General features: G+C 34.5%; 1 long non-coding RNA gene across 5 annotated transcripts in view; it reads left to right on the forward strand.

Moving 5' to 3' along the window:
- The window catches only part of LOC131813864 (uncharacterized), a 105,645-nt gene that overhangs the window by 13,157 nt on the left and 64,809 nt on the right, over positions 1-27,679 (forward strand). The window lies entirely within an intron of this gene.

The raw sequence follows: 27,679 nt of genomic DNA on the forward strand, positions 1-27,679 counted from the left end.
AAATAAATTCAAGAATTTGTTGGCTACCGTGCAATAAGGAGTAATTTGGTGAAGTTCTGATTTCATAGTATAATAGCATGTATTATAGTACCTGTAAACATACCATAATCCTTCTATCCAATTTCCTACTAAACTTTTAAGTATTTAAAGTTGCCTAATAACACAGTGGTAGTGTGACTCACGTGTGTTCCTCAATCAGACTTTGGTTTCTTTTTCTTAAATTTTTTAGTATCCTTTTCCATTGATTTCCTTTACCAAAAGTGTTTGCTCAGCTTTTGAAATATGCAAGAGATTAGGGTTGCTCATACACTGATTACCATTTTACTTCAGGATTTCTGAAACATGTATCTCCTTGTTATATACATCCCAAACCATAGCTTCTGTGAAATACCTAAGCTTTAGATTTACATTTCAAAGAAGATTGCAAACTTTCCATTATAGTAAAAGTAACTATTTGATGCTTTCATGAAAAACAATGCTTAAGTTCTATTTAATCTGCAAGGTCAACTCTAGAGCTAGCATTTTTATTACACAGAGTTAGGATTCAGAGTGTTTATATTTGGAAGCTTTTATTTAACTATTGATTTTATGCTTATCTTTTTCTATCTCTTTGACTGATAATGCAGAAGTAATGCAAATAGGTACAAAAGAGTATTCAGTAAAATTTTTGGAAATAGGTATAATGGAAAAACACTATTTCCACCTAGGTATCTGAATTACATCTGAGTAAATGCAGAACTAAGATACTCAGTAGGGATGGAAGCAGCCACAGGCCATTTCCTTCTTAGGAATGACTTGTCATTTGCTTTATTGAATTTAAATCATTTAGAACTCTTAATGTCCTCGGCTCTATGATAAAATCTGATTTTCTAATTTAACCAATTTGTTTTCATGCTTAGGATGGAACAATGGCCTTTTCAAATTCTTTCTTTACTAGTACAAGCACCCATAATCTTCAGGCCTTATACTACGTGTTGGGAATACAAAATTGTTTTCCCATTCTTATTTAGAGGATTAGTAGGCTACACATGTGTTTGTAATCAATATAAGCATCATAGTAGAGATTTGTCATGTAACATATAAGTAGCAGGTAAGAAGGAATCCAGTTCTATTTAGAAAAAGAAGAAATAGCAAGGTAGGAATGAATAAGGGTTTCAGGAGTCCTCACTGGTTCGGAGACTGGTGAAGAGGGCTGGCTCTCCCTCCCCTGTGTATACCACACTGCTTGAATTCATTTACTTGAGTTATTTCTAGTTTTGGGCAATAACAAGTGAAGTTCTTGTGAACAAGCCAAGTTCTTCTTCATGTACAAGTCAATGTAGAAACACTTCCTTTCATTTCTCTTGGATAAATGCTGAGTGCATTTTCTGGCTCATGGAGTCCATTTATGTTTCCCGTTCTGAAAAACTTCCCAACCATGTTCCAAAATAGTTATACCATTTTACATTCCCACAAATAGTGTGAGAGTTCCATTTGTTCCATATGTTTGTCAATACTTGGTAGTCAGTCTTTTTGCTTTTAGCCATTCTGAGTGTGCAGTAGTATCATTGTGATTCTAATTTGCATTTCTCTAATGGTTAATGATGTTGGGTATCTTTTCATACACCAATTTCAGGTCCTTATTTGGTGAAGCATCTGATCAAATAGTTTGCTCATTTTAAAAATTGGATTGCTGGTTTTCATATGAATCTTGAAAATGTGTTTTGTTCTGGATGCAGGTAATTTATCAGATATATTATTTATAAACACTTTTTTTTTTTAAAGATTTTATTTATTTATTTGACAGACAGATCACAAGTAGGCAGAGAGGCAGGCAGAGAGGGAGAGGAGGAAGCAGGCTCCCTGCTGAGCAGAGAGCCCGATGCGGGACTCGATCCCAGGACCCTGAGATCATGACCCGAGTCAAAGGCAGTGGCTTAACCCACTGAGCCACCCAGGCGCCCTATAAACACTTTTTAATACAGCCCATATCTTGTATTTTTCCTCTTAGTGGTATATTTCAAATAACAGAAGTTTTACATTTTGATAAAGCAAATCTATCATTTTTTTGGCTAGACTGTGGTTTTGGTATTGTATTTAAGAAATTGTTGCCTAATCTGAGGTTACAAAGATTTTCTCTCATCTTTTGTTCCAGAAGTTCTATAGTTTCAGGTTTTGCCTTTGCGTGTATGATTCATTTTGAATTACTGTTTTAATATGGTGTGAACTAAGGAACAACGTTCTTTAAAAAATATATGAATATCCATTCTTTCCAATACAATTTCTGCAAGATCTGTACTTTCTCCTTTGAACTGCTTTTGCTCGTTAATCAAAAATCAGCTGTCCCTGTAAGTCAGTGTGTTTTCACGATGCTTTATTCTGTTCCGTTGTCTATTTGCTTACCTTTAAACTGAAATTTGAAATCAGGTACTGTTAGTCCTTTAACTTGGTTCTTTTTAAAGATTATTTTGGCTCTTTAAGTCCTTTGTATTTTGATATGAATTTTAAAATCAGCTTATGAATTTGTGAAAAATTATAGTTGGAATACTGATAAGGACTGTGTTCCATCTGTAATAAATTTGGGTAGTATTGCCATTTTAGCAGTAGTAATTTTTCTGAGTCATGGACGCTGGATGTTTTTCCATTTATCTAGAGTTCCTTGAATTTTTCTGACCAGTGTTTTGTGCTTTTCACACTTTTTGATAAATTTGACCTTAAGTACCAATTATTTTATACTTTTATATATTTTATATTATTTTATACTTTGATGTTATGGTAAATATTATTTCTGTCTTAATTTTTCAATTGTTCATTGTTATTATGTAAAATATAATTATTTTTTATCTTTTATTCTGCAACCTTGCTGAATTCACTTATTAGTTCTAGTAGTCCCTTATGTAGATCTCATTGGATTTTCTATATAAATGGCCATGCTGTCTCCATTTAAAGACAGCTATGTTTTTTTTCCTTTATATCCTAGATGCCTTTTATTTATCTGTCTTTTAGCTTGCTAATTTGATGTCTTGCATTGATTGATTTTCAAATGTTGAACTAAACTTGAATCCTAGGATAAACCACATTAGGACATGGAGCATTTAGATCCATAGATGGATTGTTATGTAGATAGAGTCAATTTGCTAAAATTTTGTTTAAGATTTTGGCTCTTGGGTTCATGAGGGAATTTGTGCTGTTTTTTATTCCATTTGTTTTGTTTTTTGTAGTATCTTTGTCTCATTTTGATATTAGGATCTTGCTAACCCAATAAAACAAGAAGTCTTTACTATGTTTCAATTTTTTGAAAAAAATTTTTTTAGAATTAATATTATTTCTTCCTTGAATAATATGTTCACTCTACTAGTAAAGCCATCTAGATCAGGAGCATTCCTCCCAGTAAATGTTTTAATAAGAAATGTAATTTTTTTTAGTATCAATTCTCATTCCTGATAACTGAAGCTTTAGTTTTTTTTCTCTTCCCCTTATCCCCAACTATCTGAGTAGAAATTTATCAATTTCATTGGTCTTCTCAAAAGATCAGCTCTGGGCTTCATTGATTTTTCTGTTTTCCTATTTTTCTAGTTTACGGATTTCTACTCAGATCTCTATTATTCCCTTCCTCTTCTTTGAATTTTATATTCCCTTTTTTCTTAATTTCTTATGGTGGTTGCTGAGATAAATGACTTAACAAAGCATTTCTGTTTTTATAGTATAGGCATGTAGCCCTATAAATTAATTATCCTCTAAGTATCCTTATTTCTTCATTAACATCCCACATATTTTAAAATATCTTGTTTTCATTTTCACTCAGTTAAAATACTTTATAACTTTTATTTTTATGTATTATTTGGATTATGTGTTACTTGGAAGTATGTTATTTAGCTGCTTAATATTTTGTGATTTTATAGAGATCTGTTACTAATTTCTAACTTAATCACATTAGGATTAGAGACAGTACCATTAAAATAATTGATGTTTGTTCATGGCCCAGATTAAGATCTATCTCAATAAATATCCCACCTATTCTAGAAAAATTTGTGAATTTCACTTTTGTTAGGTACAGGGTTCTTTAGATATCACGGTAGTAAAGTTAGTCAATATATTCTATTTTTTCTAAGATTTTATTTATTTATTTGTCAGAGAGAGAGAGAGAGCACAAGTAGGCAGAGTGGCAAGTATATAAGAGGGAGAAGCAGGCTCTCTGCTAAGCATGGAGACCAATGTGGGGCTCGATCCCACACTCCAGGATCATGACCCCAGCTGAAGGCGGCCCCTTAACCAACTGAGCCACCCAGGCACCCCATAGTCACTATATTCTTACTGACTTTATATGCTCTTGTTTTGTCAATTATTATTAGAATCATATTCAAATCTCAACTTGTAATTGTGGCATTTGTTATTTCTCATTGTAGTTCTGTCAGTTGCAACTTCATGTGTTTTGGATTTGGTTAATAGATGTGTAATGTTTAGGTGTATTATGTCCTCTTGATAGGTTGACCACTTTATCACTATGGTAATATGGTAATACTTTTTTGCATAGACATATTTTGTTTGACACTCATAAAGCCAACCTAGCTTTCTTTTGTTTGGTGTTAGCATGATATAATTTTTTATTCACTTACTAATTTGTGTCTATATTCAATGTGCATTTAGCTTAGGTATCACATAGTTGGGTCTTGCTTTTTAAAATTCAGCCTGACACTTTTTGACATTTAATTGAGGCTTCTCATACTGGAAAAAAATTTGGTAGTATTAGCCATTTTATACTTCATAGTTCAAAAATCCAAACAGAATTCCCATGAGTTTTCCAAACAGGCAGAAGTAAAATTTTTAATGCAATATTGTCTGCCCATAAGAAATAAGGGGCATTCTAGGGTCCCATCATTGAGAAGTGGATGCATATAGGAGGATACAAACTAAGAAATACTTTGAAGTGTTCAAAAGCCAAAAAAATCTACTGTGATAAGCAATGTGCTTAGATTTTTAAACAATGTTGAGTAAAAAGTATCACATAGAAAACTCTCTATATCAAAATGCCATTTATCTAAATGTGTGTTTGAAATAAATGCCAAGCTATATAATTAAAATAATTTATAAAAACTCAAGGTTACACACTAAGCACTTTGGATAGAGGGGAATATAAGAAGGGAATATGCAAAACAGAAAACAAAGAGATACATGAATAATATGTAACTAAAACTAAATGGTAATTTACTCCTCAGATTCAAAAATTAATTAAAACAATTAAGTAATTAATTTGTAAAAGATTTTATTTATTTCTTTATTTGAGAGAGAGAATACAAACATGAGTGGGGGGAGGGCCAAGGAAGGAGAAAGAGGGAAAGGGAGAGAATCTCAAGCAAGAGTCTATGCTGTGGAGGAGCCAGAAGTAAGGCTTAATCCCATGACCCTGAGATCATGACCGGAACTCAAACCAAGAGTCAGATGCTTAATTGATTGAGCCAGCCAGGCAACTCTAAAATTTAATTAAAATTTAAAATGAAAAATAAAATAATTGTAATATTTTATCACAATTATTTCATTTACCATTAAGGAAATAAACCTTTGAACCAGGTGTTTGTAAGACAGAAGGTATACTTATGAAGTTATTGATTATTTATTACCCTCTAGAGTATGCTCATATTAGTTATCATGAAAATTAGCTTAGTATGAATTATAGAAATATATTTAAGTACTTCATGTTTCTGTTAATTCATGCATGCCATTATGCAATTATCAAGAAATGTTAAGCAGAGATCAGACAATTACTGACCCTAATCAATATTACAAAGTCAGACTTTACAATTAACTAGAGTTAGATTATGAGCTTGAATTTTAGTCATGTCTAGACAGTTTCTAACATAGCCTTCTTAATCATCCACACCCAATATCTCTGGGAAAAAAAAAAAAAAAGTAAAAGGATGGCAGTAAAACTAAGAATCAAATGCAATATGTTTCCTGAGTTTGAATCAAACTTCCATTAACCATGTATTCGATGGATCTGAACTTTAAAAAACCAATCATTTACACAATATTGTATGTCAAATATATTTCAATTAAAACTCTGTCACCACTGCCAACAACCGAGGCCTCGTCTGAGAACAGCCTGAGCCGCAGCTGGCACACAGAGCTCTTCAGGGGGCACTGTTCACTTCACCGTCTCCTAGACGTGTTTATTTATTATGACAGTTTTTGGCAAATGGCAGTCAACTCTCTAAAGAATGTGGTGATTTTTCTAATGCTCCCACAAGTGACATTCAGGCCAGCCTTGGTCCTGAGAGCAGCATCACCAGTTTAAATGAGGTATTGATGTCCTTTTCATTCACACCTACTACCTCCTTCAGTTCAGGATATCTTGCTCTTTTACTTTATCCCTGAAAAGCAGAAAGACCTTTTACTATCTCTCTTGGGTAATCTAAAACTTAGGTCGGTACATGTATCTGTTTTTACTCTTTAAACAACAGGCCCTACCCTGGCATGTTTGGTCTTCACTTCATACAGAAGAATTTCAAGTGTGAGCTCCTTCATTTGTAATTTCTCAGATATAATCAAATTTGGATAAACAAACTCAATAGATGTCACCCATAACCAAAAATAAGAAAATGGATACATAAATAAATAACCTTTAGTCTTGTCCCAAGGCCTCCAGCACAGTGTCCTGGTGTGTGTGCATATGTGTGTGTAACTTATATTGTATCTTTATATCCAGGGTACACTGAGTCGCCCCACTAATTTTGCCAAAAGTACTCATTATCTAATTTTCTTTTATTCCAGAAGAGAAGTTAGACTTTATTTTGAAAGTACTGTGTCAGGGATCCCAAAAATCACAGTCAGGTTGGATGATTTTCTGGAAGGATTCATAGAATTCAGAAGAGCTGTTACACTTCTGATTATGGTTTATTACAATGAAAGGATCCAGAATATCATTAGGGAAGGAAAAAGATGCTTACAATGGAGTCTAGGAGAGTCAAGGATGATGTTCCATTTGTCCTCCCTCAATAAAGTCACAGGGACAAAGTTACCAGAAACAGTATGTCACAACCCATGTGATGTGTTGTCAATCAGAAAGGCTCACTTGAGCTTGGCCTCCAGGGTGTTTATTGGAGGTCAGTTACTTTGGCATGTAGCTCCTAAAAGTCAAGCTGATACCTGTGATCCAATGCTCCAGGAATTAGGAAAAAAAAAAAAAAAGACTCTCACCATAAACTACACTGTTATTATAAACTATCTGACATGATCCAAGATTTCAAATATACAAAGATACTTTCATTAGGCAGGATGTTCCAAGGGTTCAGAGATTATCTCCAGGAGTTGGTGAAGGTTAGTTCTGAAGACTATGAAATGCAAAGAGTTTTAACAACCTAGATCCCCTGATTTAACTCTTCCACAGTAAATTAGAAGATACAGGGATATGGAATAGCGAGCTTCTCTTTCTCATTTTTGTTTAGTGGCATCTTTATAAAAGGATGGAGGCAGTAGCAATTGGTAAAATGGCCTGATAGAGAAATGTTCCTTGAAACTATTATTTTTACTTAAATTGAACATATACTTAGGAGGATAAGAAGAGCTGCAGTTAATCTCACCATATCCAAACTGATTCTTGGTAGTTCTATTTCTCTAATATCCTCTGGCAAAAATTTCCAGTGGGAACCTTCCAGAAGAATGGACAACTGTCAAATGTGATTCTTGTGTTCCCATTGACACACTTAGTCTGGAATCTTACACCAGCTAATGGTCTACATGGCATCCTTTGTTCACTGAGTGCATACTCTGGGAGCCATAACTGTATTTTCTGGATCTACTCTCATTCCCTGGCATTTCTCCATTAGCAGTTTGGATGTAATGGTGTAGTGTGCTTGGCTCAATTTGATGGCAAGCTTTCAAGTGAGGCTGCTGATTATTACACCACAGTTCAACAACTCCGGGTGATAGTGCACAAAAACATAACCTTTCTGTTATGCCTGTGGCATTTGGCAGGGCACACAAGTGCAGAGAGACCATTAGCAGAAAGAACCCATTATCATTCAGAGTTGATCCTGAGCACTCAGAATCCCGATGCGGTGCAAAACATGGCTTTCTTCTTTCCATCTGCCTCTTTTCAGTCTACACGCAACCTTCTTTAAGTGGGTTCCTGGAATCTCCTTATTTCTGGAACTTGTCATTTCACTTTTACTTCTCTGGGTTCTGTACAGAATTCCAGCTTCATCCTGCTTATGGCCAGTTTAGTTGATGTCATTGAGCTAGGCTTGCTCCTTATGTCTGAAACCGGAGAGATCAGGTGATCCTATGTGGCCTAGATTAGAAAGACACATTTAAATGTGAACACTATGAAGGACCATTATATTTAGGGAACTGCAAACTTGTCTTCAGCTAATATGAATATCACTTTGCTCTCATGGCCTAAATTTGATGTATTTTTATGTTCAAAATCCTGGAGACCAGATTAGGGGTTATAACTATCCTCTTCATATCATAATATGAATAGGATATTTTCAACATTTTCTTTGCTTTCATCTAGTGGAACCATTACTGTTAACAGAAAACTTATCAGAAATGCTAATTCTTGGGGCGGGCACCTGGGTGGCTCAGTAGGTAAGCATCCAACTCCTGATTTTGGCTCAGATCATGATCAGGGTTGTGAGATCAAGCTCCATGTCACCTCCATGCTCAGTGCAGAGTCTGCTTAGAATGTTTTCTCTCCCTTTCCCTCTGCCTTTCTCCCTGCTAATGTGTGCACTAAATAAATAAACAAATAAATAAAAAAAATCTATTTGAAAAAAGAAAAAGAAATGCTAATTCTCAGGCTCACATAGACATACTGACTCAGAAGCTCTGGAGGTGGTTCCCAGAAATTTGTGTTTTTAATAAATCCTTCAAGTATTTCTGAGAACATCCAAGTTTGAAAGCACTGCCTTAAAAAAAATGAGAAAATGGAAAATAAGTATTTGTTTAGGAATTGGAAATTAAGGATTAATGTTATTAGTATAGCTTATGCTTGCGATAAAAGGAAAAAAATCATGGAGGTAAGTTATGGTTTGGATGGTGAATAGATCTAGGAAGACAATGGATGATAGATACATATATTGTCTCAGGCATTCCATCTAAATAAAAATGCTTACTGCTTTGCCAAAATTTCTTCCTTTTGTCAAATAAAGCAGCTCATCCGTGAACAGTAATTTTTGACTTGAGAGGGCTCCCTTTGCTTCTATGGATCTGTTAATTGAGAAGCTCTTTCTTCCCATTTTTTTGAATGCAAATTTTGTGTAAATATGCAAATAGAATTATGTCCCTGCTTCCAATGGAACAGATTAGATTGCCTGGAGGGATGGTATCTAGTCAAGGTCAAACTTGTTTCTGACATATGGGACCTATGTAGAGATGCAGAAGTAGGATAAATTACAGATTATCTAGATCACTTATGATGTTTCCCACAAAAGGAAACAAAGCAAATGGTGGTATAGACCAGAATAAGTCAATTCTTTCTTTAGAAAGGTCAATGCCCACCCATCCCTTAGAAATTTATCAATCTAGAAGACAGACACTTCTGTCATCAGATTGCATACTCTTGGCCCAGGAGACTTAGATTTTGCAGATAGAGATCTGTGTGGCTTCTACTTTTGTTTAGTTCCCTCTAAGAGAAATGTATTTAAAGTTTTAAAGTATGCTTAAAAAAATGGTAGAAAGTATCTAGAAATTACTCAACTCAGTCTTAAAACAATTTTACTATATATACATATTGTTTCTCCCTGTTCCAATCAGGAAAAAAACTCTGGACTCAAAATCAAGAAACCATGTATAGGCCCAGCAGGGTATTTTTCAGTAAAGATGCTCCTAGTCTTGAAAAGTATCAGAGCGCCAGCTAAAGTTGCTATTACATATTATACAAGATCTACACGTGTCCTGCATATCAGTTTGACTATCTCATTGTCACTTTATGGGGTTGACAGAACAAACATCCCACCAAAGATTATGTTTTTTTTAATCCCTGGAATTTGTAAATATTATACCTTGTGTAGAAAAGAGGGCATGGCAAATGTGATTAAGGTTATGATATGGAGATTATTCTGGATTATCTATGCAAACCCAATCTAATAATGAATCCTTAAGAGCAGACAGACTTTCCTGATGGTGGTTGGAGAGAGATGTGACTGGAAGAAGTTCAGAGAGATGTGGTATAAGAAAAATGTGTCTCCCAGTTTCTAGGTCTGAGATGTAGGGGCTGCATCCAAAGACTGGAGAGAGTTTTCTGGGACCTGAGAATGGCCATTAGCTGATGGCAGCAGGGAAATGGGGACCTCTGACCTTCCACTGCAAGAAACTAAATTCTGCCAATAGAAGAATGAGCAAATAAACAGATTCTCCCTATAGCTTGCAGGAAAAGGAACACAGTCCTGCTGACATTTTGATTTTATACTAGGGAAGCCCATTCCAGACTTCTGACCTACAACAACTATAAGATGATAAAATTGTATTGCTTTAACTCAGGTTTGTGGTAATTTGTTATGGCAGCAGTAGAAAACTGATACCCTTCAAACCTAATATTTCAAAAATTTATCTTTTAACATTGCTCTAAACTGGATCCTCCTCCAAGTTTCCCTGTCTCCATGAATGGAGTCATCATTCACTGATGTTCATGCCCTCCCATCTATTTTAGGTGTATCCATCTACGGGATAAAAGCCTCTGTCAGCATGATCTTTCTAAGAATGACGAGGGGAAATGGGCATTGGGCAGATCACTGGAAGTGTCTGCCACATGCAGAACATGTGAACAAGTCCATTGCTGAGATATATGTAGCCCAGGAGACGGGTACAAATGGAGGGTGTATGTGCTACTTGTCTGCATCTTTAGAATGTCCTACATCAGTGTAACAAATTTCTAATGTGCTGTCTCTTCTGACTTGTCAGATAGATCTTAAAGTCCAGGTAGACAAGATTTGAATTTAGGTTTCTCAAACTCCTGGTGGTTCTGTTTCTGTCCATAGTATTGCAAAGAGAGCTGGGACATACCCAGACCCTAATGCATGAGACTCAGAGAAGAGCCCCCTCAGCATAGTTACAAAAGATGAACAAAAAAGTAAAAATGCTCAGTATTCATCATTATTATGCTCTAGTTGGCAGACAGGGAATAAATGAGAAACATAAATATGTGGTGAGTTGTAGATTGTGACAAATCCAATTTCACTAAATGTCATCAAATTTTTATGAAAGTGGTTATATCAGTTTTCTATTGCTGTGTAACAAATCACTACAAACTTAGTAACTTGAAACAAAATATGTTTATTATCTCACAATTTCTGCATTCAGAAATTTGGGCCTGGCTTAATTGGATCTTCTGTTAGGGTCTTCCAAGGCTTCCATCAAGGTGTTGGCTGAACTGAATTTCCATTCTGGTGAGTCAACTGAAGAGAAATCTCACTTCAAGCTCCTTGCTAGCAAAATTCATTTTCTTGCATCTGTATCATAGGGGGCCCTGTTTCTCCCCCACGTGGATGTTAGCCAGAAGTTCTTCTGTTGTTCTAGAGATCACCTACATTTCCTAGGAGCTGCCAATAGTTCCTACCATGAAGGCTTCTCCAACGTGACTGCTTACTTCAGTAAAACTATACAGTGCTTGGAATCTTTGACTTCAGAGAAGGCCAAGCTCCTAGGGACAGTCAGTTCACTAAGGCAGGCCAATTCAAGATATTTTCTTTTCATTAACTCAAAAACAAGCAGTAACAAACCTTAATTATAGCTGCAATACTTCTTGACCTCTCTATATTCTATAGATTAGAAGGAAGTTACTGGTCTCGCTCATTCTCAGGGGATTATAGGGAAGAGAAATGCCAGGGGACTGGGATCACTGGAGCAACTTTAGGGTCTGAATGACACATGGAGTATATGATCTATTTTACGTTGTTGAATATTCTTTTTATTTTTTGATGATGAATATTTTTGACAACACTTGGTGCTGTCAGTTGTTTTATTCGTCTATAGGGTATGGATTGCTTTATCTTACTGCTTTCAGTTGGCATTTCTTTCATTATTAGTCATATTGACTTTTTTCATTTTTTAATTTTATATTCCTCATTAAGATTTCCTTTTCATTGTATTCACTGTTTATCTCTTTTGCTGTTATTTTCTCAGATTTTTAATAACTATTTGCCTTATGGGATGCAGCCAATATACTATTATGTGACATTAAAATTCCTTCCGCTCCAATTCCTGTTGTAACTTTTTTTAACATTAATATAATTTAACTAATCTTTTTATGTTTCATGATTTTTGGAACATTTTAAAGAAATGTCACATAAAAGAATTTCTCTCTCTCTTAAGTTTCAAATATTGTATTAAAAATTAGTTATTTAATTGACATGGAATATTTGTGTGTGAGTGGTAGGGATTTGTATTCATGTTTTCCCATATGTGTGTCAGTTACTGGATCTCTTTACAGAAGTATTATCTTTGTCTACTTTTTATTTTTCCATCCAATCCAATATCCGATTTTAATCTTGCCTGGAGTTTTATTTTTGTCATTGGATGGTTTTTACCAATACCACAATATGTTATTCTATAATAAGCCTTGATATTTAATGGAACTTAATATGTGGAATTTACATTTTTTTCTTCTTCAAAGTTGACATTTTTGTTTTTGGCCTTTTCTTTTCTTTTTTTATTTTTTTTAAAGATTTTATTTATTTATTTGACAGAGAGAGATCACAAGTAGGCAAAGAGGCAGGCAGAGAGAGAGAGAGGAGGAAGCAGGCTCTCTGCTGAGCAGAGAGCCTGATGCGGGACTTGATCCCAGGACCCTGAGATCATGACCTGAGCTGAAGGCAGCGGCTTAACCCACTGAGCCACCCAGGCGCCCGGCCTTTTCTTTTTAATACACATTTTAATATTAATTTATTTTCTCAGATCAAAAGGGTTAAAAATAAGGTGGGGGATTTTGGTTAGAAATGCATTGTTTTTATATGCTGATGTCAGTATAATTGACCTTATCATATTGTTATCTTCCTATAAATAAACATGAGATATCTATTCATTTATTCATTCATTTTTCCACAAATGTGAGTTGCCTATTCATTTATTACATTTTCCTTTTTCCTTTTAAAGGTTTTCTTTATTTATAAGAGAGAGAGAGTGAGTGAGAGAGAGAGCCAGTGCGGGCAGGGGGAGGGGGGGGAGGGAGAAGCAGCCTCCCCACTGAGCAGAAAGCCTGATGTGGGGTTCGATCCCAGGGTCCTGGGATCATTACCAGCCACCTAGGTGCCCGTAAAATATATTTAAAGATTTTATTTATTTGTTTATTTTAGAGAGGGAGAGCCTGAGCAGTGGGGGGAGGGGCAGAGGGAGAGGGAGAAAGAGAAAGAATCTCAAGCAGACTCTCCTCAGAGCTTGGAGCCCACAATGTGACTGGATCCCACCCCCCTGAGACCACAGCCAAAATCAAGAGTCAGATGCTCAACCAACTGAGCCATCCAGTCATCCCTAAAATATATTTAGTAGTATATTTTTCTTTTTTCTTTCCAAACATAAGTTCTGTATTTGTTTAAGAATTATTGATCTCTAATTTACTTTCAGAGTAATTTAAAGTTGAAAGAATTGAGAAAAGAAAGGTTACAGGCCCGAGGTCAAAGCAAATAGGTAGAGTGGAAAATCAGACACTTGCTATGTGCATTCATGTCTGAATTTTTATAACTATCCATGCTACATTCTATTTCATTTCCTTTCTTCATGTGTTTGTGAATTTTGAGTGTATCAAATCATTTAATATTTATAGTAATAAAGTATATTAACACATTTAGTTATAAAATGACTTTAATAGTTTAACTGGAGAAATATGTCATCATAACTTATAATTGACTTTTAAGAAATACGAGCATCTAAATTTATTAGAGTGGCAAAGATATATACAATTAAATACAGGAAAAGCAATTATTAAATCTGTATTATCAAATAAGTTAATTATAGTGGCCAGATATGTATATATTATTTTGAATCCATTAGAAAATTTCAGAGAAATATTAGCAAAAAAATCTATAAATTTAATATCAAATTTCCATTGTAAGTGCTAGGAAAACTCCTCAAATGCTCCATAGACTTATTTTACTATAGTAATTCAGATGGTCTGAATTGATTGAAATGGAAAATTATTGACTTAAACTATTTCAGGGAAAACCAGCTGTTGAAGTCAGCTGTTCTGATATAAATAAACAAGTTAAACCATAACAGCAGAATCTTAGAAATTTGGAAACTTAATCATGCCATCTGGAAATAAATAGACTAATCAGAGAATGCAAATTTAGAGAAAATAAAATTATAAATAACTTAAAACACAATAACAAAAATATATTATCTTTACCCTAAATCTTATTTGCTCACTACTTATGAGATGACTGTATCTTTTTTATCTCTGTTACACTGCAGTATTATATTTCTATTAGTACAAATAGTTAATTTTTTTAAGGAGACAGGTGGTAATTTCTAAGCTTTTTCTATGCATAAACTAAGTTGCATTTCATTATGTGACTCGGGTTTATTGCCTGTAAGTCAATTCATGGAAATTTTCAATATGGAGATCAGAATGTTGGGGTGTGTGTGTGTGTGTGTGTGTGTGTGTTTCTGTATATGTGTGTAGAGAGAAAGAGACAGAGACGGAGACATGGAATACAATCTTAGTTCCTCTGAAAGATTTTTTGAAACCTTCTTAATCTTTAAATTCAACAGCACTCCAAAGTGGAAAAATGTCCAAGAAATAATGAAGACAGTTGTCTCTATAACAATAAACAATAATTTAATAATACTGAACGTGGGCTTTCAAACTTACATCTCTGTGTATGTATGTAATACAACCAGCTCAGAATTGATTGCTTTGGTCACCTGGCTAATAGCAGCAGCTACTGCTGCACTGTCCAAACTTCCTAAACCCTGTTACACTCTACACTTGGGGCAGAATTGCATGTTCCGAGATAAATGATTATAGAATCATTTCAGAAGTTGTGTGATTGCCTGTTTCATAAACTTAATTTTGTACACCACTCACATTTCAGTAACCTGTTATTTCCATTACACAATTGAGGAAATTTCTACTGGTAAAAATGTAGGAGTCATACAAATGAGTTTTCTAAATATCCCATATAGGGTTCATGTCATTTAATCAATCATTAATATCCCTTTGCATTAATAATAACAAAATTAAATATAACCTGTACATAATGAATGGTTACAGTGAGCATAATTTCAGTCACTTGAAGAGAATTAGAATGCATTAATTTGTGACAGTCTTATGAATATTGATGCCACACATATATGATAAAATAAATTCTGATATTTCAAATTGCAGTCTGTATATTTATGATGAATTTTGCAATTTGCAAGATAGAGAAAGACAAAGAAAAATGGAAGAGAAATACAGAAGATAGAGTGGGTTTGATTCAAATCTCTCTTTGTTCAGAAATAGAACTGCCATAGACAGAGAGATTTTCTACTCTGAATTAAACCAATAATGACAGTTCTCTTTAGTCATTTTGGCTCCCACTAAATCCTTCTTCCATGAGTTCTCAGAATTCCACTTTGATAATACTCAATTACAGAGCTAATATTTTTTCAAAGAATAAAACCACTATTTTCTTGTTTTTTATTTCAATGCAGGGGAAAATGCCATTATTTTCATTTGAAGAGTGTGGAAAATAGGGCTTATACATGTGAGTTCTTCCAGAGACGCTTTTTAGATCTGGTGATACCCAGTCTAGTATTATCAAATTGTTGTACATCTAACTGCAATATTTTAACTATCTTTGAAAGCAATAGGCATAGACATTTTCCCCCAGAAAGAATCTATATCTGAAAAATTTACACGTTGTAATATTGAAATACTTTGCTAAATTTAATTCAAGTAAATATTGCTTTAGTAGGAACCAGATTGATTTATTTCTGTCTCCTGGCCAAGGGAAATCATGCATATTTCAGCAAAATCATCCTACATAATTTGAGTAGGAAAAATCCTTGATCAAGATCACCAAAGTACTGTTTGTTCTATGGGAAAGCTATCCGAGGTAGCCTACAATTTTACGAGGTGTGAATCCTATTCTCTAACCATTGTTCTTGATGTTATTGTTCTGGGGTGGGTTGGGTTCAACTCTTGAGCTGAATTACCAGAAACCTGTTCTCTCAACAGTTATGGTCTGATACCATGTGCACTGTATTAGCTGTTTTTCTTTTTATTTTACAATTTGGAAAAGACAAAAGATGATAATAAATATGTCAAAATAATGGCATAACAACATAAGTACTTAAATTAGTCCTTGTCATGAGGATAGAAGCTGAGAAAATATAAGAAACTAGATATATGAAAGGGTTTGCTTCATTTGCTTAATTATTTGTGAACAATAATAGGATTTTGTTTATAAAAGTGAGCTGCACAAAAATTTAACTTTCAGTTCATTATTCTTTGAATATTTACTAGGTATCATACTTTGTGCAAAGGGATCTTTGTGCTTACTTGAATTTCATCCTCACAATGACCATAAGAGTGTGAAAGTCATAGAAGAGGAAAGAGGTTTGTCAAGGAACTACACTGACAAAGCTCCTTGGGCAGAATCTGGCTCAAGTGTTCCAGCCACCAAACCCAAGATGTCAACCACACCTTTAGAATTTACCCCAGGAATGCAGCTTCACATTGCCCTGAATGGTTGATTTTTTTCCCCCCTTTTAAGAAAATAAACTTCAGTTTTAGGAAAGTTAGTTGGTCCTCTACATCAACAACAAACACAGTGGAATAACCATCATTTACTTCCCAAGAGGCATATACAGAATTTACCTTTAGTACTGTAGTGTTTAGATCAAAGAAATGCCTTAGGCCACAAGGATATTTCTCTCTAGGAGGTCAGTAAGCTCCTCTCCCCTGCAGGAAGGCTTTGAGGGGAAAAGGATCCTTAGGCTGGTACTTTTGGTACCGTTACTACTTGAGATTTTACTTCTGATTCTTCTTAGGAAACTTCTTAGGAAATACTTATCCAGAGATAGATGCTTCAGGAAAATAAAGCCTTTGCTTGCTCATCACTTCAAAGACTGTAAGAAAAACAAAGTCATCATTACATTTTGAAGAGAGTGGCCATGCGTGATAATTCAGGTGCCTAGGAAGAAACAGTAGCTTTTTAGATTAACATCAATAAAATGCTTTAATTTAAAACAATTTAGAAGATGAACACTCAGTTCCGAAGGCTAAACTATTTGTAGATCAAAAGGCAGGATTTAAAATTGAGATTTAATTTTTTAGTTATTTTATACTATACATTCAAGGACATGGAAGGGCAGGAAAATTATGCCAGGAAGCAATTTCCTAAGAAATTAGAATATAGTGATAACTTGCATGCTTGTATAAATTTTGTTACATGAACTCTCCACATAGCCGAAGCTACAGATTGAAATGAATATTTTTTATAATGTGTGCTTTCTTCAAAGGACTTCCAAAACAATATAGCAAAAAAGCATGAAATTAAAATTGCTTTCCAAAGAAGAGCATACAGTTTGCATCTGCTTCAGATTCTTTTAGCACTTTAATTTTGAAGTTATACTTATACAATAGTTAATTACAGATGGAAAAATCCAATCAATCAGCCAGCTGCTTTGATTGTACTGTGCCAGGTAACTGCTTTCACTGATTTGTGCCCCACTTAATTTAAAAGACATGTCAACAGATAGGAATGTGATTTTTGTGAGTGCTGGTATGTGTGTGTGTGTGTGTGTGTGTGTCTTTTTTTTTTTTTTTTTAAAGATTTTATTTATTTATTTGAGAGAGAGAGAATGAGAGAGAGAGAGAGTACATGGGATGAGAGAGGTCAGCGGGAGAAGCAAATTCCCTGGGAGCAGAGAGTCCAATGCGGGACTCCATGCCGGGACTCCAGGATCATGACCCGAGCCAAAGGCAGTCGCTTAACTGAGCCACCCAGGTGCTCTGTTTGTGTGTGTGTGTCTTAACAAGACAGAAGTCTAAGGGCGTTGTGACAGTCTGAGACCAAACAATCTGATTAAAAAAAAAAAAAATGTATTTCTCAAGTTTTATACTTAAAAGCAACCAATATGATTGCCTTTTCATGATTCCTCTAGTGTAACTAATTAGTTGGCTTAATTTTTGTTTGGCAATATTGTTAAACACAGTTCATGTGAGCGTCTTTGGAATTCTGTTTTGTTTTGTTTTGTTTTTTAAGATTTTATTTATTTATTTGACAGACAGAGATCATAAGTAGGCAGAGAGGCAGGCAGAGAAAGAGAGGCGGAAGCAGGCTTCCTCCTGTGCAGAGAGCCTGATGTGGGGCTAGATCCCAGGACCCTGAGATCATGACTTGATCTGAAGGCAGAGGCTTAACCCAGGCGCCTCTGGAATTCTGCTTTTTATATAATTTAAGAAAAGGAAAGTCCCACATCATTTCACAAAGGATTTCAGGTATTACATATTAAACATCCATTAACTGAGATAGCAAACATCATAACTATATATATATATATATATATATATATATATACACACACATATATACACCATATAGATATAAACTGTATATATTTACACATAAATATAAAATATACAAAAGAAATTTGTAAAATACATTTAAAAAGGAAATGAATCAAGACAAAAAAGAGACAAAAGCCATTATGAGGTTGTAAGAGGGACTGATCATATCACATTAATTTCAAAACATTAGCAAAGCTAAAACTTTTCACCATTTTATGATTTTATTTTCGAAAATATAGCTATGTTTTTATGTGCACCTTACAAGCAACATTTTTTGGATTCTAAATTCCAAAAGGAACTTCTCACATAGGGCTTTATAAAGAGAGGTGTGAACAGTTGATATCCTGTGGCTAATTTTAGATGCATTAGCTAACAAAACCGGATTGGCCAATGTTGGAGTTGATGAGTTTAATTTTCCTCCTATTCCTCAAAATAAAAATATACACAACAAACATATAAGGAAGTAGTTGAGTTCTAACCCTGCTCAGGAATTTTCTTGAAACCACTGCTCTACCTTAAAGATGAGTAATAAATAGGATGCATATTCTGAAATTCCACTTTCTGCACTTTCCCCCCATTCCGTGTGTTGGGCAGTATAGAATCTTTCAAAAATATACACTCTGGACAGATAGGCTAGAAATGCTGTCACCATCTGACCCCCTGATTGTGTGTACCATTGGCTTCTTTTATGAGTCTTATCTTCTTAAAAATGGATTTAGTAACTTCTATCTCATAGAGATTTTTTAAATGATTAAATGAGATAGTTGGCACCCAAAGCCTAGGTGTTATTATAAATAAATGCCCAAGTTATTATAAAACACAGAAATCCAAATATTTACTAGATTGAGAGAGAGGAATAAGGTTGGATAGATTAAGATATTAAAAGGATTATTTAATATTTAATATACTTTTGAAATATTATACATGGATATTGTAGATGATTATTTTCTTAACAACATACTTCTTTCATTTGTATTGCTTCAGTGATACCCTTGACTTATTTCCGTTCAATCATAAGTGCCCTGTTTTTATTGCAAAGATAAAGATTAGATATTGAAGATATCTCTAGACAAGGTTAGATATTGGATATTAGATATTTCTACCTTATAGGAAGGAAGGAAGGAAGAGAAGAAGGAAGGGAGGGAGGAAGAAATCTTTCCTGGCTGCTCTCAGTATTTTTCTGTTTTCCTGGCCCGATTGTTGAGTGGGCCAGACTAGGTTTGCCCTCAGTGGCCAGCAAAGTAAAACAGCCCTTTCAAGTCCAAAGACCTCTCTCAATAGGCTGGACTAAAATACGGCATATACTTCCCAGGCTTAATGTGAAAATGAAGAATACTTGATCATCTTCCTTGAATATGTTTCCTGTTCATTTGCATAGATGTGGTCTGTGGAAATTAATCAATATGTATATATATTCAGTGTTAGTTTTAATGTACATATTGATATGTATTACCCTTTCTTGCATAACGCGTTACCTCAAATCAAATGTTGACTATAGCAGTTTCCATGAATCAGGAATTAAAGATCAGCTTAAGTGGGAAATCATTCCTCATGGTCTCCCGGGGGCTTGCCATCCAGCGACTGACCAGGGCTCATCTTTCCAGGGCTTGACTGGCGAAGGTCCTGCTTCCCATTTCGTGTGAATCTTGACAAGTCCTAGTTCTTTGCCATGTGTGCCTCTCCCTTTGCCATGTGTGTCCCAGAATATCCCCATAAGATGGCAGCAAACTTCTCCCAGGGCAAGTAATTCAAGAGGGAGTTGGAAAGGGGAGCAAAGGAGTAGAGACAGGGAAATAAATAAAAGAAAATTCAAAATGCAAAGCTGCAGTCTTTTTAGAATCTAATTCAGAAGAGGCAACCGATCTCTTCTCTCACATTTTATTCTCTCCAGAAATGAGTCATAAAAACCAGTCTACACTCAAGTAGGGGGAATTAAATTTTACCTGTTGAGGGGAGAAGTATCTAAGCATTTGTGGATATAGCTTTAATACTACAATGTATTTATCTAAAGACTTAACCCATCTTTATATTCTGGATATTTATTTAAGGCAAATAAAGCTAATGTAGCTGCTGTTACTAAAAGCTAAAAAAAAAAAAAAAAAAAAAAAAGCTTTTATATACAATACTTTTATATACAATACTGCAGAGAATTAAACTGAATCCAGCAAGTTCCTGCTTATATAATGGTTTTTGTACTGACTTATTTATTTTTACTATCCATCCAGATAATTAAGATTAGTCAGTCTGAGTTCTAGAGATAATTCAGAGGTTGTGCTTTTTATCTTCATATGTACAGTGTATCCAAGACTATCTGACCCATGGCTTCTCCCTTCTCACCTCAATTTCTGAGAACATTTTTGTTTCAAAGCTATAGATCTTTTCTCTTGGTTTGTGGTACCAAAATTTCCATTAATTATTTGTATAACTGGACAACTCATAAAAATCCATTCTGCCTTTAAGTAACTATGATATGCTCATTTTAGAAATGCAGATTGTACAGGTCTGAGAGATGAGTTTTTCTTTGTTTCCATCTTGGAGAAAATATTGAGAGCTAATAGGGATACAGACACTCACAGTAGCCAGATGCACCCTGAGGACCTTCTGCTTTTTGTTCATAACCTTTTTTTTTTTTCATTCTTCATGAAGTAGCCTGATGTTTGTATTTTTATGTTACCTACCGATGTTTGCAAAAAAGAAAAAGCTTTAATACTCTTGGATCTGTTCTATTTGCAACTTCTTAGATTTTCTTTCTGTAAGTAGCTGTAGTTTGCTTGACACAAAAGCCTGGCTAATGCTCTTTTTAATGGTTGAGTAAGGCTGAAAGTATTCACATCAATTTCCTATTGCCACAAAATGATCTGGGTCATGACAATCTACAAGCCAAGTTACTAGACCATTACTAAACTACCATCGCATAAGGATAAGTTAGCAAGTTTGACCTTTTAAGCTAAACTGCAAAATGTTCTTTTGATTAAAGTCTACAACAGTCCCCAGAGATCTCCAGGGCTGAATGTTAGGGATTTAACACAACACTGAGATCTTGGCAGATAAATGTACCTTTACTCATAAGCTTTTCAACTCACACACGGTTTTAAATTCCCCTGCTCTATAGAATTACCATTCTGCGCTTAGTTTTATTTTGAAGGCAGTTGCACTCATTTTCAAGATGAGGACTCATGACCAGGAAGCCAATTTAACCCAAGCAAGTAAAAGCTTTATTCTTCCAGAGAAAATTAGCTATTTCAGGATAAATACTTTAATTTGTCCTTTCAGCCTAAGTTTACAGGAAATTCCTGGCCACTTTTGAATACTTCTCTGATTTCTCCCTTGACTATTATTCTTCTTGCCTTTTCAATTTTTTTTTTCCCATTCTTAATTCCTAATTCACCTCCAGAGAATAATAGCTCAGTAAACCTTTTATCATTGTAATTTTTGTACACTGCTGTACCCAATATTTTTTTCTAATCTGGTCTATATATTTTGGTATGTATTTTCTACAATGCTAGCTTGAACATAAATCTAAACCATGTATCATCAATAGCAGCTTTATTGTAGATGCACATGAATATTTTCATTTTCACATTTTTATGTTTACTGGCATAGAAAATATATTATAGAGCTAGAAAGTACATGTAGGTAACCATTTAATTATTTTGTCTTCCACAAAACAACATCAAAGAGTAAATAAATGTCATTTCTTCCTTCTAAGTTGGGGAACTCAGACTTCTAAGTTCCTCTTCAGAATTGAATAACATTAGTTCTTTAGAGTTAATGAGAAAACTTTCAAGGATTTTGGTTGATATGTGGGTACAATTACATTGTGGTTTATTTTTCCGGGTTATATTCTTTTGCCTGGTTATGCTTGTTAAATATATTTATATAAAAGAAAATTGTTTCAGTATGACTATTTTATTAATATACCTAGTAGTAAACAGGAAATATTTATTGGATTTGCACTTCATTTTTTCTAATAATAGTTTTGTGCTCTTTCAAATCTAGTAGTTTTTTGGGGATTTATGCTTCTGCCCAAACTGCCCAAACTTTATTATTTTTTATAACTAAGTTTATTTTACCTCAGGAGTCTTCCTTCTTCACTGAAGTTTTATAAATTTTTCAAACTCTGCTATTTGAAGGTCAAGAGATCCTCAGAATTTTTCCAGGAGCTACTTCCATGAGTGAGAGAAGGAGGTGGGCAGATAAATTCCAGGATCATATCCTAACAGCAATCCTAATATTTCTTCTTTAATTTGTATTGTGTATTAATTTGTAGGGTATTTATATAGTTTTCATTTGCTCTAAGGGTAGTATCTAAATACATTTGATGGCCATGGCTCTAAGGTGTCATTTGGTTTTCAATATTATTTTTCTACTACATATTATGCTTCCTCTGTATATTATTTGCTTATTCTTTTGTCCACTGCTAACTTCAGGTCTTCACTAACATTAATTTACATTTATTTTGACCCTCCATATCCTCGTATTTCATATCCTAACTTTCCAATTTAAAAACACGTGCATCTTTAAAAATAAAACAAAACAAAACACATGCATCTCTCTCTCTCTCTCTCTCTATTTCTCTCATCTTCTGTCTCTGTGAATTATGTCAAACAGGAATGGGATTTACTCACAATCAGACTTGATCATATACCTTAACTAAGACCATATTTATCATTTATAACCTATGAATTTATCTTTGACTTAGTTGGTTAATTTATCCTGAATACCTTGGCCAATATATTTCCTAATAAAAACAAGTGAGAAGAGTCTTGCTAATTTCTAAGTTGTGAAAGAAGGGGCAACTCATCTCTGTAAGACATCTCTGTAAGAAGATTATCTAAATGGATCATTGCATACTGAGGTGGTTCTATACTTTGGCTGTTACCCTGAAGACATCACAGAAAAACATTGCTGTCAATTGTGTTTTAAAGTTTATTGAAGAAGTTGTTTTCATAATTATTAAATAATATTTGATAAATCTTACAACACATAGTTGTATTAACTGATTGGTGACTATATTGAATAGCTATATATTATGTGAATAAATGTTTCTTGTATACTTACTTGGCCTCCCCATATCTAAAAGTTCCTGGGAAATAAATTGCTCCTTCAGAGTACAAGTGAATTTTACATAGTTTATTCTCAGGTATCCATTTTGCCACTGGTTAAAGGTCTTTCTAAAATTTCTTAATAAAGTACAAGTAAGAATGTTTTAAAAAATCATGGAGTAAGTGTAAATACAAAATTCGTGGAATTCAGTCAGTTAGTGTACATATTGTATCATCTATCCTGTGTAGAATATTAGGTTAGAGGAGAAGTCTTAAGAAAAATAAGATAGATAGTCATGTCTTCAGAGAGCTTAATACCACTTTTATAGACAGTGTGCACGTAGGAAGTTACAATTAAAAATACAACACAGTATATCTTAGGCATCATATGAACAGTATAGAACATTACTTTTTCAGAGTTTTAAGGAGACTTGAGATAATCACAAATAGCTAAGTTTTTATAAAGTTACATGTATTTATTTGAGATTTAGTTTTGACTGAGGGAAAGAGGAATAAGGCTGTGTTGGTGGCCAACTCCACCTCTATTTTCCTCCACCTTGTCTCCTTAACAGTTTCCCGAGTCTGTTCCAGTATCTACCCTCATCCAATAGAGATTCATTCATACTGAAACCTAAGGCATGGGTCTTAGTTATTTTAATCAAATCATGGGATCCCATTTCCTTTGGTATAAATAGATTTAAGGACTATGTGATTTAGCTGTGGCCAATAAGATGCTGGGGGAATTCAGGGGATACTAGTAGCTTCCTCACAATTAATAAGAAAAATAATAAATACAAGGATAGACAATCTCTTTTGCTGTGTTTATCTCCTGAAATTGTTGTAGGCATCTTGTTAAAATAAGAATACTCAGTGAAAAGATAAAAAGCTCTTATACTAAGAGTAAAGCTTTTAAGTGTAAAAACTCTTATAGTAAAGGGAAAAGAAGAAAACCTTTGGGTGACTGCAAATATTTTAACAACTGAAAATATTATTCCAACTCAAAAGGGTTCCTTATATTTGGACTATTGATTAAGAAAGTCAACTATTATCCTCATTGCTATTGTGTTGAGGCAGACTTTTCCACTCCTTGCATTTATCAATATAAAATATATCTTATAGTATGGAGAATGGAGAGTATGAACCATGCTGGAGAGATAGAGAGGGTTATGCTTACTTATTCACAAGAAGTAAGTTGTTTTAAATGGGCTTAGGGAAGGTACTTGGCATTGAAGATATGTTAATATCAGTCATAAAAATCATCCAATAGGTAAACACCTTAAGATCAGCAAGAACCAGTAAAAACAGAGCTTACACATTTTGGCAAACTACTACTTGTAAGGTACTGTACTAAAGATGTTTGACATATTGTTGGCTTGTCTTATAATTAGAGGACAGTATGGATGTTGGGAGAAAGGAGACCTAAGATTAGGCAGTGACATTACTAGAGACCTTATAGGCAGTCCTCAAAAATGTCCATGGCCAGAGCTTATTAAATACTGACTTAAAGGAATTGACAGTGGGGAGAAGGCATGATAGATGTGATACATTGGGAATTCAATTATAGCTTATATTTTCTTTTTGGTGCTTTTTGATGTGCACTTATGTGTTGGTAGAAAATCAGGTTTTCAAATGTCAGAAAGGTTCATGACCCAATTACATTATGTATCAGACAATCAAAATATGTAGGAGTAGATCTTTCCTTTTAGAAAGACTTTTCATTTTCTGTCATTCTGAACGAATATCCAGAAAATATAAATACACACAGCCACACACATTAAAATATAAAAAAAGGATATATTGCCACAAGATTTCCTTCCACATCTAGCAAATATTCTCTTGACCTCCTAAGTATTGGCAGGTGATGGAAGAGGCATATAGGATCTCTCCATCTGCTTGCAAATCAGGGCAATTTTTCTCTTTTAGGGGGTGAAGCATACATCTGCCATCAAAGCTGAGGCTTGATTAAGCTTTACATATCATGTGATCAGTGAACACATTTCTATATTTGAGAAATTGGTTGACTATTAAACTTAATTTCAAAGTTGTTGGGTTTTCTAATTCTGTTTTCTGTAAAAGAGAAAGGATCAAAAACTTATTCAGATGCTGCTTTAAACTAGAAGCTCTAGGATTTCTTTTCCTTAGATAGAGGTGAGACATATCTAACTTTAGGTAGCAGTAAAAGAGCTGAGGGAGAAGGAGAAGCTGAAGATTTTGGAGAGAGGATCATTGAAGGAGTGAGGTTAAGAGAGCAAAGACTAGGCCTGAAAAGTAAAGGATGTGACTGGAATACTGTGGGGGCTGATGAGTTGAAAGTGGTAGATTAAAGGTCGAGAAGATGGTAAATTGGATAGTTCTTGCTTGATGTTCTTATGCTCAGTAAAGTAGAAATTGAGGTACTCTATTTTGATCAAAAAAGATTGAACGTTGAGCTTGGAAAAAAAGGGGAAGATTTGTTCTGTGCGAAGTAAACTATGAAATCCACAGAACAAAAACACAAAGGTTACAAAAGATGAATGAAGAGACAGACAGAGTTAGTCAGGAAAAGTATGTCATGGGTCAGGTAAAAAAAAAAAATGCTCATTAATCTTTTCCAGTAAATTAAAATATAGAATGGAGATGTTGGATGATCTGATGTACTGACAAAATGGAAGGGAAGAGAATGTCATTTATATTTGGAGAAAATGAAACGTTTGCTACTGCCTGGATATGACATTGGTTCTATTTTTATGCTTGTTTATTTTAATAATGGGGACACAGTAGTTTGCCTAGGTCTTTTTTTGAGAATGTAATGTGGATACAAACAATAGCAAATTTGAGTAGATATCACCGTTAAGGGAATGATGTGAAAGCAGGTAAGCTTCTATACTTGCAACTTTTCGTTACCTGCTGCTGCTAATTCCCTTTCATCTTACGATGCCCATGCCCACTTTTAGAGCATTACTAGTTTCCTTTATCTGGCTCCCCACAAATCACAACCTTAACAGCATTGGTCACGTCTATTTTATTGTACCTGCATACATAAAATTTCCATTACTTCAGTTTTCTATAATTTCTAGGTGGAAATAGCAACCCCATACACTTAATTATCACACATGCAACTTTCGGTGATGAAGTAAACGGTATTTTTATGGATTTTAAGCTTTTAATAAAACTGGAGATTCCAGAGGGGACTTTATCCATAAAATGCTCTAGAGCATTATCAAAAGCAAAATCTATTGTTATAGTTCTAATAAAAGGAAATGAGTGGTTTTTATAATTTCTAATCTATTTGGGAGAAGAAAATAGTATGTGGAGTGTCTAATTTGATAATGATGGTCCTTTTTTTTTTTTTTACATATTTTTAAAATTTATTTGACAGAGATCACAAGTAAGCAGAGAGGCAGGCAGAGAGAGAGAGAGAGAGAGAGAGAGAGGGAAGCAGGCTCCCTGTGGAGCAAAGAGCCCGATGTGGGGCTCGATCCCAGGACCCTGGGATCATGACCTGAGCCCAAGGCAGAGGCTTTAACCCATTGAGCCACCCAGGCCCCCAAAATGATAATTCTTAACACTTATATACTGTTGTATACTATTTAAAATATTTTAACTTGTCTTATTTGAATCATACTAATTTCTTAGAAGGTAGGAAAAACAGCTAATAATTCTAACTTTGTCATTACTTTATCCTGGCACATTTTGACTAAAGAGAACCAAGACCAAAAATGTGTATTTCCTTGCCTACAGTTAGTAACAATGCCTCTACCTCAATTCAGTTCCTTTTCTTCTGTGATGATTTCCACAGGATGAATCACAATGTGTTCAGGATATATTACTCTGTCATAACACACCCGATATTCCAGTTTTCTTTTTTTCTAAGAGTTATGCAACTTGAATAGTGATTTTCAAGCTCTGAAAACTGATGAAAAACAAACTGCATTCAATTTCTTACCTTACATAATCGTAACGTGCCTCTCTTTCATCTCTTTAAAGAGAGCGCTATGCTGGACTAAAGCAAGAACCATTAATCACAGTAGCACAGTGAAGGCATAGACCTTTTTTCAGAGAACTTATTTGGGTCATCCCAACTGATCTCTTCTTATCATTAGAAATAGTGATTTCACTTGTGATAACTAATGGAATATTTCTCCTGCACTGTATTCTAAGCAGTGCCCCAGTTCTGCACTATTGT

This window comes from Mustela lutreola, chromosome 13, assembly GCF_030435805.1.
Source record: "Mustela lutreola isolate mMusLut2 chromosome 13, mMusLut2.pri, whole genome shotgun sequence".
Lineage (NCBI taxonomy): Eukaryota > Metazoa > Chordata > Mammalia > Carnivora > Mustelidae > Mustela > Mustela lutreola.